Below are 12,507 nucleotides of genomic sequence, written 5' to 3'. Positions count from 1 at the left end.
TGGGCTCCTGTGGGTCAGGCTGAAACGTTGTGTGTAGGGTTCCATCTTTGAAAGCAGGTAGGCTGAGATGAGGGGGCGAGATAGTCATTCGGGATCAACACCTTTGACCAGAAGACAGAGGAAGCAGGAGTGAGGAAAAGAACACCTCAGGCTTGTGACGAAGACCTGAAAAAGCTCCTGTGTTCGTCAGCTTCCTCTTGCTGTGACGAAATGCCTGGAAAAAAAATGAACTTGAAAAAGAGAAGGGTCCTTTGGGATCATGGCGTCAGTCTGTGGTTGCTTGGTTCTGAAGCAGGATGGAATAACATGGTTGGGAGCAAGTAGTCGTTTACCTCAAGTTTCCAGAAAGGAGAGAGAAGGAAGCAGGGAGGAGAGAGTGGGAGGTGGGAAAAGGAGGAGAAGGAGAGAGTGAGAAGGAGAGAGAGAGAGAGAGAGAGAGAGAGAGAGAGAGAGAGAGAGAGAGAGAGAGGAGAGCATGAGGGAGCATGAGGGAGCCTTGGGAACTCAGTATCCCCAGTGAGCTAAGTTCCTTCCACTAGGCAACACCTTACCAATGTTCCATCACCTTCCCACAGCATCAGCAGCTGGACCAAGCCTTCAAACATGGAGCTTTGCAGGACACCTAAGATCAAAACCATAATGAGCTATGTCAATACAGCAGGGTGTTCTGGAGAGAGTTCTGGCCACTTGGTATCTGGGACAAAGTGGCTGGGACTTTCTAGTTTTGCCTCACTTATCAGGTGCTGTACCCCAAGGAGGATGTTACCACTGTCCAGGCAGCTTTCTACAGCCGAGGCTAGCCACGGAAGGCCTGGTAGCAACAAACCTTTCCCTGATTCCCACATATTTGCCCCACATCACTGTTTTGTTTTACTCTGAGATTATGAACTTTGAACTCAAGGGGAGAAAACATATTTTCAAACATGAAACCCAAACTGTAGCATAGGTCACAGTATATAACAGGAATTCACTCTAGTGTTCCTAAATAGATAGCTTGCTTCCTGAGCTCTGTCTTTGTCCTTTCTCATTTGTACCATCTCACCCTTTAGTATGATGGCAGCATGGGGACTGTGCGTGTCTTTCCTAGACATCGGCACTATCCTCATCGTCTCCCATTTCCTTCCTCTTTGTCTTCGCTCCCTGGCAAAACTATTTGTTGATGATTGCCCGCTACTCAAACCAAGGGCAACCTGGCTATAGGAAGCAAGGTATGGCAGTTTCAATAAAAATGGCCCCCATAGGCCCACAGGGTGTAGCCTTGTTAGAGAAGGTGTGGTTTTGTTGAATGAAGTGTGTTGTTAGGAATAGGCTTTGAGGTTCCAGATGCTCAAGCCAGGCTAGTGTCTCACTCTCTTCCTGCTGCCTGCCGATTGGTCCAGATCTTATCTCTCAACTACCTCCCCAGTACCATGTCTGCCTGTGTGCCACCATGCTTCCCACCATGATGGTAATGGACTAAACCTCTGAACTGTAAGCCAGCTCCAATTAAATGTTTTCCTTTATAGGAGTTGCCATGGTCACGGTATCTCTTCACTGCAATAGAAACCCTGGCTAAGAAACATGGCTTGGCATTGGTGAACAGGCTGTTGATAACTTTATCTCACCATGTTAAATTAAGAAGAGTGAGTGTGGGAACTTCATAATGCAGATGAAGATGGTCCATGACGTTGACCTCTAAGCCCAGTCTAACCTCTTAAAAGCCCTGAGCCTTCCCCGCTTCATCGTAACTATTTGATGTCATACTGAACTCAGGTTCTAAATGAGTTAAACAGGTTCATGCCTGGGTATCTTGAATTAGGTCTTGGAGAAACTGAAGTAGAATAGTACTTTTCGCAGTATTTACAGGAGTGGCCACACCAGTGTTCTTCAACTTTCAAAGATCCTAATTTTCCAGACATAATAAAAACAAACCACAAATTCAAACTGAAAAAGTATGTACTAACTACAACACCTAAATTTATATTATTAACCACAATTGACATAACATCAGTTTGAATAAAAATAAGAACATAATTTAAAGAAAAAGGAAAACAATTTAATAAACATATGGACAGCATGCATTGAATACTCCAGCTAGAGACTCAGTTGACACTGAATATAGTTGTTCCACAGTCAAAGCTGAATCAAAAGTTAGCTTTAATAAACTCGCCACAGTCTACGCCTGTGTTGATAATACAATTGATACTTATTGATATTTAGAATTTTCAGTGTAATAAATGAGCTTCCATCTTGTTGACTGATAGATGGAAACTAGGTTGGCGTGATGAGAGCAGAATGCACATTTATGACACCGGCATGAACTTCTGTGCTTTGTCTGCAAACACAGTTACTGGAGAAAACAACTGTATAGACAAAGATGGATGGAAATGGAGGAAGCTCCTTCAGAGACATGCCCTGAGCTTCAGAATATCAACTTTTATCCAAAATAAAGGAATAATGTATTTTCCAAGCTCATCTTCAGCGTGATTCGGCAGCCAGTTTCAGAAACATAACCCCAAAGTTATAATTACATTTAAGCTTTCTTTTGGTGATCAAAATGAATCCTGAGTCTTATATGATTGGAGGTTACAGTAACAAATTAACCTTGAGCTGTCACCTGTCATCACACAGTCCTGTGACAAAGGATGCTCGTCATACTCAGCTCACCAACTGAGCTTAAGAGCCTCCACCTTTGTCTCTGTGCTACCGAACAAGGCAACACACACATGTGTGTTTTGGGGTGAGGTCAAATTGCTACGAATATCTCAATTCTTGGTTCTGTAGTAGGAAAAAGCTATAATGAGCTGAGAAGGGATATAGATTGAGAACCAAGCAAAATGCCAGCTGAAGATGTGGAGAAGCAAAGAAGATTCTCACTCTGCACAACTAAGGGCAGAGACAAAAATAACCCAATGGAATCTGTTAAGAGACACTGAATAGCCCCATGCCTTGCACCTTGTTAGTGTGTCTGTAGTTGAGGGTTTTGTCAGTGGAATTGCCTTCCTGCACCAACATCTTTGACTATATTTCAGTTCTGTGCAACAAAACGTTCTCTAGCCAAGATATTAGATGACATTAATGCACCGTGCTTAAGAAAACAAATTGGAGCAAATTCCTAATCCCCTTCTATCACAAACTGGTTATTCAGCTTCTGCTGCAAGTAATTCAGACAGATACTGCCTCCAGAACACAAGTCTAAATACTGTTTGCTCGGAAATTTGCTCACGATGTTATTTTATCTTTTCAATCAAAACTCTGCTGTTAAGATTGAGACATTCTGACCTCCATGTTTATTTGTGTATGGGACCATACTGACTCAGGCTACTTACAAAGAGAAGCCATAAACTGTAAGGAAGAAAAGAAGAAGAGAGGAACGGGCCAATTGTCATCTTCAAATGATGTTACAAGGCTCATTGTGCATGTTGTCTGTGGACTGTATGGGAAAGGGCTATCCCCGCCACCAGCTCAGGCTGAGCTTGATGCCACCGGTGACCAAGCACTATGAGTTGTTCCAGCAAAGATGATGATGGAGTTCCATGATGGAAGGACTTTTCTCAGGGAAGATTGGGATAATCCCACCAGCCTTTACTTTGAGCACAGAAGTTGGGCATTCCTCAGCGTTCTGGCCTACTTCTAAATCAATTCTGTAGACTTTTTGTTTTTGTCTTTTGTTCACTAGCAGAACTCTGTCTACTTTGCCTTGCTTGTGTGGGTGTTTGGTATACGCAATGAGGCTGGAGACGATGCTCATGTAGTCTGGATTTGCATAGATGTGCTTGGGGATTTAAAACAGAGATTTTATTTTTCCCTCCTAATGACTAGATACTTATTAACTATATTAACTAATACATCTGTATATTCCTAGTCACAAGTCTCTCCATTGTCAATGACTTAATCATTTTGTGGGAGACACTAGATTCCTTCGTTAGGATACCTCATTACTCTGCTGGAGAAGGACAACTCTAAACTACTCTCTTGGAAGCAGGCTAAATTAAAGCAAATACATAACAACAGTGTGGGGGACTTGTGAATCACAGGTTACACTTTGATATCCCTAATAAATCTCAGCACAGGTAAAGAAGATGCTCTGGAGAATTCAAAGCGCTCCTTTTTTTCAGTAATGGAACATGTCAATAAATCTATATTTTTTTTGGGGGGGGATGGTTGTGAAAAGAAAACAGAAACCATTAGCACCATAATTGTGGCCCCCAGCAAATGATAATCCAGCTGCCTTTAAATAACATATTTCACCTCATATTCTTGGTTTATTCCCATGGGAATTCATTATACAACAGACAAGGTAAAAACAAAATAAAACAAACAAACAAAAACTCGAATCTTTCACTAGGAGAGCAGAAGCCAGTATTGTTTCTGATCTTATGGACGGATGGTTGTCCACCTAGGCTGACAACGGTCTCTTAAAACCGTTGTGTGTTTCTTCCTGCCGTCACTTTTTTGAACCCCAAATGTTTACTCCTAGTTCTGCAGGTGGAGGGCAAATTGATCATACTGCAGAGTTTATCTAGCTCTTCTGAAAGTTATTCTCCACGCCCCCAGGTCCAGTTGTTGGAGGTGAGACTCAGGCACAGGCAGTTTGAGCACACACTACTTTTGAGAGGCAGCTTGCTGAAATGGGGGCTGCAAAGCACCTCACACTTGGCTGTTACAAGGAGGTAGATTTTGATGTGTCAGTTCCCGAAGCTCTCCGGAGGCTGCTGTCAATTTTCATTTCTTGTCACTGTGAAGCTGTTGGCTGTGCTTGGCATTGTCTTCCTTTTGTGGTGAGGGTGTCATCTTCACACAAGCCGTCACGATACATGTAGGCAAACTGTGTAAGCAATTTGGGGAATTAAACTTAAACATTTATGTTGTGTCTTGGATGCACCTCACGCAGGGCTCTGTTCCTCCTCCTCCCCACTTAGGCTTAGGCTGCAGCATTCCGATGATGATACAGGATTCAAGGAAAAGGCGATTTCTGCTCAAAGATGCTCAAAAATCCTCAAAGGCATTTTCCAGACTGCATTATGTAAATTATTACCTGAATACACCGATTGTTCTCTTGTTCAACAGAGCCTTGAGACATCAGACAGCCCTGCATAGATTCAGAATATTGACAAGACTTCTGTTATCCACCTACTCATTAACAAGTACTTGGGAGTTCTTACTATGCACCAGACACAGAAGGTCACTGCCCATAATCTCCTTATCAAGTTCCATAGCCTGGACCTGTGGATTGGGCTTATCTGAGGTACAATTTACCTCTTGTCTTGATCTGCCTTTTCAGGGTAGAATCCTGCTATTGCCAGGTCTCTGGGCACAGGGACTTATGCCTATTCCTTGATCTTGATTATAATTCTTCTTCTCTGGGATGAAGATTGTACCCCTGACCCAGTCAGTTGCTGGGATCTCACTTTAGAGTTGTTTGACGGTGTGTTTGCACAGGGCTCTGCTGCGTTTGGGTGGAGCATGGCGGAGAATGACAGTTCTTCCAACGTTTTCCAAAAGGGCTCAGCATTGTTCTTCACCAAGGTTTTGAAGGTTTTTTTTTTTTTTAACATTTCACATTTGTTTCCATCAAGTACACCCATTGTACATGCTACTGTGTTACATGGGGACCTTATACAAACATACAGTGTATTTCCAGCACATGCATTCCCTTATCCCTCCACCAACTGTGTCTTCCTCCTAGAGGGTTTTGCTCTTATTTTCGTCTCTCTCTCTCTTAAACACACACACACACACACACACACACACACACACACACACACACACACGAACTCAGTTTTACATATCTACATAAAATCTAAGAGCCACAGATGAGTGAAAAACATATGATATTTGTATTTCTGAGACGGGCTTAGTTCACTTAACATTATCTCCTGTTGCATCCATTTTCTTATAAACAACACAGCTTTACTCTTCACAACTGAAAAAAATCCAATGTGTATACGTACCACATTTCCTTATCCTCGCTCTGCTGTTGGACACCTAGATAGGGTCTATCGGTAGCCTCACTGCCAAAAACAAGGATGTGAAGTATCTCTGTGATAGCAGAGTCCTTTGGGCACATACTCAGGAGTTTCACTCAATCTTCATGGTCCATGGTCCAGGAAGAGGCTTCTATAAGGCCATCATTTTTTTGCCATTAATTCTGCTCTGGGTGGGTGATTGTCTTGTTTCTTGGAGAACTGTATCAGGAAATCCTATGTACAAATGGATCAGGCTAGTGAACAATTACCTGTGGTGTTAATACTTGATTTTGGGAGCAGAGGGTGTATCTTAGTGGTAGAACCTGTGCTTTTTATGCTCAGGACCAAAGGAAACTTCTTATTTTTTGTAAGTGATTAGTAGTGGAATTAATACTGCTATAATTCAGGACCTTACATACAGATACCTACTTGACTGCATAATATTCTAGGGGTTACTGCAGCTGTGATCTCCATTTAGAAAGATAATAAATAAGTCACAGAGTAATTGGCTTTCTCTAGATCAGAGCTAGCAGGCAGTATGGCTGAAATTCAAGTCCAACCTCTCTGACACACATGTATCACCTCATCCCACATTGCTGCTCTGAAGCTGGAGGATACTTTAGGTTCATATAATGAGCAGTAGAAAACTTTGGGCATAGTTTTAGGACTCTTTATATAAAATATCACTCTAAACATTGAAATACTGCTCATTGGCTAATTCATGTTTGCACTCCATCAACGCATACCCCCCCACACCCACACACCCACACCCACCCATACCCACACACCCCCACACACCCATACTCTCACACACCCAAACATGCCCACCCACACCAACCCATACCCACATTTATACCCTCCACACACATACTCACCCCCCCCACACCCACATATCCACACACACCCACATTTACATGTCATTATATAAATAATAAGTTTGGGCAAGAATATTGGGGTGAAATTCTATTACTATAAAATATTCAGAGGCCAGCATGCCCAATGATAAACATGTAACATTTTTACTCGTTTCTGATCTCACTGAGCACTCATCACATCAGCATTATGAGTTAGAAGCAGCTTTCCCACCCTGTTGTTGGATATACAGTGCCTCACTGTAGAAAGATCTGGGATACTGCACTTTGAATGTCACCTCCACCACCTTGGCCTTTGCTTTTGTAGTTCCCCTAAGATGTCTTTGTGCTGGCTAATTTTACATCAGTTTGCCACAGGCTGGAGTCATCTGCGAGGAAGAACGCCAACTGAGAAAATGCCTCCGTAAGACTGGGCTGTAGGCAAGGCTGTAGAGCAATATTCTTAGTGATTGATGGGGAGGGCCCAGCCCATCGTGGGTGGTGCTGCCCTGGGCTGGTGGGCCTAGATTCCATAAGAAAACAGACTGAGCAAGCCCGTAAGCAGCACCCCTCCATGGCCTCTGGCATCAACTCCTGCTTCTAGGTTCCTGCCCTGACTTTTGAGTTTGAGTTCCTGTCTTGAATCTCTTCAATGCTGAACAGTGAGGGGAAGAATAAGCCGAATCAATTCTTTCATACCCAAGTTGCTTTTGGTCGTGATGTTTCATCATAGTAACCCAAACGAAGATAGTCTTGCATGAAATTTTCCTCATCGATAAAATAGATGCTAAAATTTTGTCTCTTTCACAATTATGTTAGGAGGCAAAAAAATAATTCATAAATTAAAGTCCTGTGAAATGGACTATTTTAATGAAATGCTGGGAGAGCTCTTTAAAACCGGATTATATTTTAAACTATTACCTCCAGGCACTCCCTAGAAATAACACTATCTCCAAGTAGCTTTTATTAACAAGAAATAGCATATCTAATAAAGGTCATGAAATTCCTCTCAAGTACATGAGAAAGCTCGCTCTCTCTCTCTCTCTCTCTCTCTCTCTCTCTCTCTCTCTCTCTCCATCTTCTGTCTTTGTGTCCTATCTAACTGGGGCTGACTTTATGGCTGCCACTTGTGTGGTCGTACAGTGTCCCATTGTCAAAATGCCTTTTATTTCCTCTGCTGTCATTGGTTTGATGATTAATAACTTATGAACAAGGGGCCCCCATTTTCAATTTGCTCTGGAACCCACAGAGAGCACAAGGTCTCTATTTCCTAGCTCCCCTCCTCCCCCAGTCTAGTGGGATCTAGCTTGCCGTGCAGGGTTAGTTTACATGGGGAACAACTTCTCCAGGAGTCAGAGTAGAGGAAAATGAACACATTTCTGGTAAAGATGGTTTTTACTGTTGCCAGCTGAGTGATGAATCTGAGCAAAGTGACTTAATGAGCAACCAAGCAACCAGGGGATTCATCTAGGGACAGAACAACAGAAAACAAAGCTCTTGTCGGAAATTCCTTCCCCAGTCAAGGAAGAGGTGTTACCTAAGGAGTACCCACTTCTGGGATTTGACTGTTAAGAAGCATCTCAACATTCAGGGTCTGTGCTGGGTGATGGAAAGTGAGGGTCATAAGACAGCCCCCCCCCCCACCTGCCATACTGCTTGTTGGGGGCAGGAGCTGTGCATCCCCCTCCAGCAGACTCCCTTCTCAAACTCACACTGCTCTATTTCATTGCTAGCCACTTTCAAAAGCACATTTATTAGGACATAATTCACATACCACAAAATTACCTCTTTAAAACTATGCCACTGGGTGTCTTTTTAGTGTGTCTATGGAGTTGTACCATATCATGCGGCCATCACCACACTCCACTGTAGAGCACTTTCAGTGTCCTGAAAGAAGTGTCATGCACGTATGCAGTCCTTCTCCAATCCTCCTTCCCCATTCCATCCCAGTCCCCACCACTGGCAATCACGAACCCATGCTCTGTCCTTTAGTGTCTAGGTATCACACTCTCAGGCTCGTCCTTGTCATAGCCTGCATCAGTGCGTCACTCCTCATCATGGGCAAATAAATTCCATTCTGTGGACATACTATGCTGCTAATTGAGTGTGTCTCCCCAAAGTGATATGCTGGAAACTTTAGTCCTGATTCAACAGTGTTGGGAGATGAAGCCTTACGAGAGGCAATTCAGCCATGTGGCCTCTGCCTTCGTGAACAGATTTATGTCACTATCCTGAAGTGGGCTCAGTCAGGGATGTGTGTCTTGTGAAAGGATCTGCCCAGCTCCTTTCCATTCTCTTGCTCTTTTGGCTCTGATGCAGCTAGAAAACATCACTGATGCTGATATCTGGTCCTGAGCTTCCCATTTTCAGAACCATTTCTTTTCATTTTAAATCCTACAGCCTCACAGATCCTGAAGAGTAGCACACAGTGGGCTAAGACATAACATATTTTATTGATCTACTCATTTATTTTCAATGAATATTGAAATATTTTCATACGAAAGGCTGCATGCGGCCATGTGTGTTGTGGCTTGGATATGAAGTCTCCTATAAAATGTTCATGTGTTGAAGTCCTGTATCCCAGTGTGATAGTGTTCAGAGGTGTGGCCTTGGGGAAAGTGACTGCTGTGTGAGGGTTTTGATTTCATCAATGTCTTGCCTTTGATAAATTCATAGAAAGTAGAAGGCAGGGCCCAGCTGAAGGTTACTGAAGACATATCCTGGAGCTACAACACACCTTAGACTCTTCCTCCATGCTTCCTAGCTGCCTGGAGGTGAGAACTTTGAAAACACACGCTCCCACTACCAAGATCTCCTGCCTCTCCTGAGAACCAAAGCAATAGGTCAGCCCACCTTGGCTGAAATCTTTGAAACCATGAGCCAAAGTAACACTTCTTCTTTTAAACAATTTCTCTCAGATATATGTCACAGTGATGAAATCTGGTTAGCATAGTATATTAGTTCCTTTTCTGCTTCTGTGATAAAATACCATAACCCAAAGCAGCTTCAGGAAGAAAGTAATCATTTTGGCTTACTTCTAGATGTATTGAGTCCACTACAGCAGATGTCCTAGTTTGGTTTTCTATTACTGTAATAAAACACTGACCAAAAGCAACTTGCAAAGAAAGAATGTATTTCATCCTGAAAGGAAGTCAGGACAGGAACGCAAGGAAGAGACCATGGAGGAACACTGCTTACTGACCTGCTCCTCAGGGCTTGCTCAGCTTGCTTTCTTACACCATCCCAGGACTGCTTGCCTAGGGGTGGCGCTGCCCACAGAGGGCTGGACCCCATCAATCATCAGTTAAGAAAATACCCACAGTCGTGCCTAAAGGCCAATCTGATGGAGACATTTTTTTCAGTTGAGAGTTCCTCTTCCCAGATGACTCTAGCTTGTGTTAAGTTGATAAAAATCTAACCAGTGCAGCAGGCAGACATGGTAGCAGGAACAGGAAGCTGAGAGAGAGGGGGAAGAGGGAGAGAGAGAGAGAGAGAGAGAGAGAGAGAGAGAGAGAGAGAGAGAGAGAATTCATAGGACTGGGGCAAGACTATATACCCTCAAAGACTGCCCCCAGTAACATACATCCTCCAGCAAGCCTTTAACTCTGAATAGTTCCATAACCTCCCCGAAGAAAGCCACCAACTGGGGATCCAGTGTTCAAATACATGAGCCTCTGGGGGATGTTTCTCATGGAAACCACCACACATAGTATTCTTCTTCTCCCGGGCATATTCTAGGAGTGGAACTACCAGGTTAGATTGTAGGCTAAATACTTGTCTATACATCTGTGCAAAGAACCCTTCAGTGTCATTAGAAGGAAACTAGATAGGAGTATGATGCTTCCTACGGCTGCACATTAGTTAGGAGATCTTTCATATTTAGTTTCAGAACTTGGAATCAGACTCACTGGGATAGCCGTAGCATAAAATATTTTATAATTAAGTAAATAAAACTGAGAGTAAGTATCATCCTCTGCATCAGAGCCCTGCTAGAGAAGATAATCCAGGATTTCTTCTACTGCTGCCAAAAAATGCATTTGGCATCTGCTCAGAATTGTACTCTCTCCTGAGGCACTTTGGAAGGTTTGGCCTGAGTAATATTTGTAAGAAAACATGCTTGGAGTTACTGGGTCATTTTGTGTGCCTAGAAGCCAGGCTAGAGGGAGCAGCTGTGTGGGATGGGAGCAGCTGAAGCTGAGAGGACATCCGAAGAGTATGTGCAGTGCTAAGTGATGTTTTTAGACTTTAGAGTCCATGTATATGCTCAGTAGTGAGGAGCAGGCTGAGATCCTGATCTCCATCAAGGTCCTGGCTTCTATTACCATCAGTCCCAGGGCTGCAGACCCTCCAGACCTCACTGTAGCTCTTACTACTTTTTGAACCCTGAGCAGTTCAAGGACCCAAATTTGTCTCCTCTTAGCTTTTCTAGGTGAAATAATGCTTGTAAAAGCCAACAATCCCACACCCAGTGAACTGGGAAGAACAAGGAGAAGACACGCAGGCTCTGCGTCCCATTCTTCTCTTGCATAATCAGCAGATCTGGTCTTTCAATTCAATTAAGTTCCACAAGCTTAATTAACTGGCGCCTGTTTGAAAGTTGGGCCGCTTCATGGTAGAGTGGAAAGGCAGCTTCACCCCAGAAATCAAGAATAATTGAAAATAAAAAGTAAAGCCTACTGGATAGACTGTGTGCTTGACATGCACAAAGCCCTGGGTTCAATCCCCAGCACTGAACCACTCTCAAAACACATTAAAAGAGGAGCCAATTAGGAAGTTACGGGAAAGCGTCATAATGCTGCCTGGCCAGCCTTCCTCTAGGTCTCCTGCATACCACACAATGGCCTTCAAGACTGCCTTTGTTCTGGTGTTTCTCTCAGCTGTCTGGCCCATGGAGACTCCCCCACCCCTTTTCTTCCTCTGGGTAGGTTTTAATTGGGTAGACATTGCTTCTCAGACTTGAAAGTAGACAGGAGTCACCTGAGGTCTTGTTAAAACACAGATTCTGACTCAGCACATTGGGAGCAGCCAGAGAACCTGCCTGCTTTTGTAACAAGTGTGTAGGTGACACCAGTGTGTGCCATATGCTCTGGAGATGGGTGGATTATTTGATTATTTCAGTCTCTGCTTCTTAGTTCTTTCCATAGTAGACAGAGGCATCACCGGGTGCCTGCCCTGAAGCAAGCATGCCCAGGCTGAAGAAACTCCCTTTCCAAGGAAGGAGATAGACTGACTCCCCTTGTGCTTCCTCAAGGGAGAAGCCCACCAGGGCTCTGTGACACTGTCCCAATTCTCTAGTTTCTTCAGGGACACTGAGGAACAGTCTTCTTATATTACATAATAGAACACAAAAATCACGCGGGCATGGTCTAAACAGAGGAACTCTTAATAAGCTGGGCGCGCAGACATTACACATCCTACTCTGCCTAGCATTTTGTCATCTATCTTCTGGGAAAGAGGCTTAGAGAGCACGGTGTAAGTCACTCAGAACAACAGACAATTGTCACAGCCTGTTAATTCCATCTGCTTCTGACGGGAGGGGAAAATGGTTCCACAGTGAAGTCAGAGGGGCTGAGACACAGACAGGGATTTTCCTGAGGGTCCCACAGCGAGAGCTGATGTATAATTAGAGGAATGAAAGAAAGAAGAGAAGCAGTGCCAGGCAGCCTCTGGGTGATCGAGGCTTCTGTCTGCCAATCATGGTTTCTGAC

Source organism: Peromyscus californicus, unplaced genomic scaffold, assembly GCF_007827085.1.
Source record: "Peromyscus californicus insignis strain IS unplaced genomic scaffold, ASM782708v3 Scaffold_7__1_contigs__length_154581171, whole genome shotgun sequence".
NCBI lineage: Eukaryota > Metazoa > Chordata > Mammalia > Rodentia > Cricetidae > Peromyscus > Peromyscus californicus.
The sequence above is the reverse complement of the archived record's forward strand: the minus strand, read 5'-3'. Positions refer to the sequence as shown.